The sequence below is a fragment of the Phocoena sinus genome, chromosome 2, assembly GCF_008692025.1.
Source record: "Phocoena sinus isolate mPhoSin1 chromosome 2, mPhoSin1.pri, whole genome shotgun sequence".
NCBI lineage: Eukaryota > Metazoa > Chordata > Mammalia > Artiodactyla > Phocoenidae > Phocoena > Phocoena sinus.
Window position 1 is genome coordinate 16,156,977 of NC_045764.1, and position 4,318 is coordinate 16,161,294.

Sequence of the window (4,318 nt, forward strand, 5' to 3'; positions counted from 1 at the left end):
TTAAACTCAGAACAAGTGCAGTCAGATATGATATTAATTAAAATGCTCTACACTTCTATCAGTGTTGATTAGTTACTAATACAAAAGTGTTAGAATTTTTATGAAACAACTTAAAAATTTACCCCCAAAGAAGATGGAAACCAGATATTTAATAACAGATGCCAAATATGAGATTGTTCTCTCTTTAGAAGTATAATTCACCAATTAAATACTAAGAAATGGAGAAGTGATATATTCTTCTCTATGGGTCTTTTTCTGTCTTCAGACATAAGGACTGAGGACTCATCACAGTGAAGCTGAAAACAGGTTATTGGCACATTAGTAAGTTACCCAAAAGCTGTTCGGCAAATTGCCAACTGTATAAAGGAAAATGTGTGGGTTTTGCTACAAAACCTACAATCAATCTAATATGTAGAAAAGTCCTCCTTTGGAGTCTGTATATAGTATGAATCAATCACTTACGTTTACAATTGCAAATAGTAAGTCTGATAAATCGACATCTCAAAATACAAAATTTATATCTAGAAAATATAAACTATCATTTTAGAGGTATTTGAATAAGTAGATTGACGTTATCTCTGCTCTTTTAAAAGCAAATCAAGGAAGAAAATTTTTAAATTTATCTGTCATCATTCTATTTTGAAAGTATATTATCTATCCTTAACTCAAACAATATGCTATGTTGAAGAAACAATTAAATGCTACCCACGGGATAGAGATGGCACTGTCTCTCTTCACATACAATATAGAATTTCCAAATGCTATCTAAATTTCTTCATAAACACGCCTCGTACCCACTGGAGAGAGAGGCAATGGGATTTAGCAGTTAAGAGCACAGACTACTGTCATGGATGATTATAATAGTACATACCCCATAGAGAGTTTTTGCAAGGAATAAATGAGTAATGTAATAAAGTAAATAACTTGTTTTATTCATTGTTTGGCTGCCTCATGTGGCATGCGGGATCTTAATTCCCCGACCAGGGATTGAAACTGTGCCCCCTGCATTGGGAAAGTGGAGTCTTAACCACTGAATCACCAGGTAAGTCCCCAAAGTAAAGAACTTAGAAAAGTGTCTGCCACATCACAAGTGCTACGTGGGCCCAGCGCCCTGGCCTGGGGCAGCGCGAGCGCCCGAAGCTGCGGCTGGACACCGAGATGGCTGGTGAACAGCAGACAGAGGAGGAGGAGGAGGAAGGGATGCAAGAAGAGATGGTGCTGCTGGTGAAGGGTGAGGAGGATGAGGGTGAAGAGAAGTATTAAGTGGTGAAACTCAAGATCCCCATGGACAACAAGGAGGTCCCGAGCGAGGCGCCAGCCCCGTTGGCATACCCGGCGCACTTACATGCGTGCTGGGACGCCGCGCCTTGTCGCGCCGCTCCACATTGGCCAAACACGCCCACATACACACAGGCGAGCGGCCCTTTGCGTGCACCGAGTGCGGCTGGTGCTTCTCGCAGAAGTCGGCCCAGACCAAACACAGCCACACCCATACGGGCGAGGGGCCTTACGAACGCCCGGAATGAGACAAGCGCTTCTCGGCCGCCTCAAACCTGCGGCAGCACCGCCGTCACCCCACGGGCGAGAAGCCGTACGCTGCGGCCGCCACTTCGCGCAGAGCTCCAACTACGCACAGCACCTGCGCGTGCACAGGGGCGAGAAGCCGTACTCGTGCCCGGACTGCAGACGCGACTTAGGCGGCAGTTGGTGTCTGGCGCGCCACCGCCGCACGCACACGGGCGAGCGGCCATACGCATGCGCCGACTGCAGCACGCCCTTCGCCCAGAGCTCGGCGCTGGCCAAGTACCGGCGCGTGCACAGGGGCGAGAAGCTTCGCTCCTGCCCTGTGTGTGGCCTCGGCTTCGGCCACCACTCCAACCTGGAGGAGCATGCGCGCACGCACACAGGCGAGCAGCCCTACCCACGTGTCGAGTGCCGCCGGCGCTTCCGCCTCAGCTCGCATTTCGTCAGCCACCGTCACACGCACATGCGGCGCCGTCTCTGTATCTGCGCGGGCTGCGGCCGGGACTTCAAGCTACCTGCCGGAGGCACTGCCGCCGAGCGCTGCCCAGATTGTGAGTGCAGTTGAACCACCATTCTTGTCTCCGCGGGGTGCGAACTGGGGAGGGCCACGCTGGTATCCCGACCTGGGCCTGCGTTAACCTGGACAAATCCCTGCCCCGCCATCTGCGTCTCAGATAGGGTGGGACGGCGGCCCTGGCTGCCCTGGAACTGGGAGACAGGGAGGATCCCCTACTGGGGTCCCTGGAAACGCGCCCACCTCCCCCTCATTACATCCCCTCGGCCCGTGTTAGAGTGAATAAAGTATTATATCCTCATCCCACCCGTGCCTGTGAATGAAGTGGGTGGGGTGTGAATTAGGAGGAAAGTTGGGGGGTCTCCCCAGGCTTAGGTGATTTAGGTGAATTGTCATGGAGTCAAGTGGGGCTATAAGCCCAAAAGTGTTCCAGGAACTGGTTTTGTGTGTGTGTGGAGTCATTCCATGCTTGGCTCTTGGTTAGGTCTTCATGACCTCAGACCTAGAAGGGTCCATTAATTTAGCGCGTTGGTGATCAACAGGCAGTGCATTCTGCAGAGCTTTGAGTGAGCTGGCATGAACCTCATGGAACTCAGTCTAGTAAAGAGAAGCAGTAGTGGAAACTTTCGCACTAGGTTAAAGAACTTCAGTGCTACATTATTATTAGCTCATTTTCATCCTCAAAGCATCCCAAAGTTAGGTAACTCTTTTACCTCCATTTCTGCAGGTGAGTAAATAGGTACTGACAGCCAGTGAATGGCACAGTGGGGACAAGTACACAGGCAAGTGCAGTCCCTTATCATTGGAGCTCTAATGGGGGAGTTGTTGGATAGGAGAGGTATTCAATGCAATCTTGGAGTTGAGAGAGGCTCTTCTCAGAGGTGGCATTTAAGCTGGTCTTAAGGTCAAGAGAGTTGGGGTTGAGGACGTATGGAGAGAACCCCTGAACCCACATGCCAGACTTGTTAGAGCAGCAGATGTCCTGTAGGGTGGAAGGTAGGGACAACAAGCAAGGACGTTGGCAGGAGACAGACCACTAAGGACCCTGGAAGCCAGGTTAAAGGTTCCAAGGCCACAAAGAAGCCTTGAGGGATTAGAGGGGAGGGAGGGATATGGCATATTATCGAGCTAGAATTAATAGGAGTTAAAGTGGACGTGAGGAAAGGAGAGGTGGGGCTGATTTCATTTCTTAGCTTGGGTAACCGCAGGCAGTGTCATTGAGATGGGGACACGGGATGAGGAACAGAACCAGAGTTGAAAACAAAACAAAAAAAAAAACAAGTGCTACCTGTTAGCTTCTTTTTTTCCTGATCATTTCTGTTCTTGTTGACACAACTAGTTCACCAGTACTTCCTGTATTACTGTGAATCCATGTGAATGTGACCTGCTACCCATACATAAATACTAAAATTCCTTATCTGGGATGCTCATTTGGGTCCTTTGTCATACACTGCCCTGAATTTCAGTATTTGAGGGTATAATTCTGATATAAATGTGAGACAACGTCATACCTCATTTTTAGCATTCCTCTCAAACAATTAGCCTGCTTCTCTGAGGATCAGGACTGTGTTTTACTCATCTTTTATCGGAGCAACAGCCAGGCACATAACAAGCACTCATGGAACTGATTTGAATATTTATGATCCCCATCTAAGCCAACATCATCATATTAGCATATTAGTATCTGGTAACTGAAAAAAAAAGGGGGGAAACTCTGCTGGGAAACTCATGAAAAATTGCATAGAATTCACTAGTTGATTACCCAAGTTTTGTCTTTGGAGCAAGAGGAATATATTAGAGCAAACATGGCGACTATGAACCCTAGCAGCTGTCTTGGTGTCCTGTAGGGAATTCCCAGTGGCCTGGATTTCACCTAGAAATGGTACACTAATCCCTGTCAAAGGTGTGAGGCTGTGACTCCAGTGGCAACATTGTGACTACTTTAACTTATTGCTGTCCAATGACTAGATTGTCTGATTTTTTTTTTCTTTCCATTACTTGGATTGTATTTGAGCAAATGGATTAGAAGTTTGTGTATTGTGAAGCCAGCACCTTGGGGTTCCGTCAGTGCCTTGTCCCCAGCCCCTGCAGAACACTGGGGAAAAGTTCCACCTCAACAAGTCCCAGCAAGCCACCTAAAGAATGTCTGCATTCTCTCTAATCTGAAGCCTCAGGGATGTTGACACAACACTTCCTCCTCCCAGCAAGCCCCTCCCAGTGTCTTCCCACATCATACCCTTAGCAGCTCTTTTCAGGACATCCCTAATTTGCTAGGGTATC

General features: G+C 48.0%; 1 pseudogene; it reads left to right on the forward strand.

Annotated features, from left to right (window-relative positions):
• The first annotated feature begins 1,158 nt into the window (after positions 1-1,158).
• Positions 1,159-2,089, forward strand: LOC116748337 (annotated as a pseudogene).
• Positions 2,090-4,318: the final 2,229 nt, after the last annotated feature.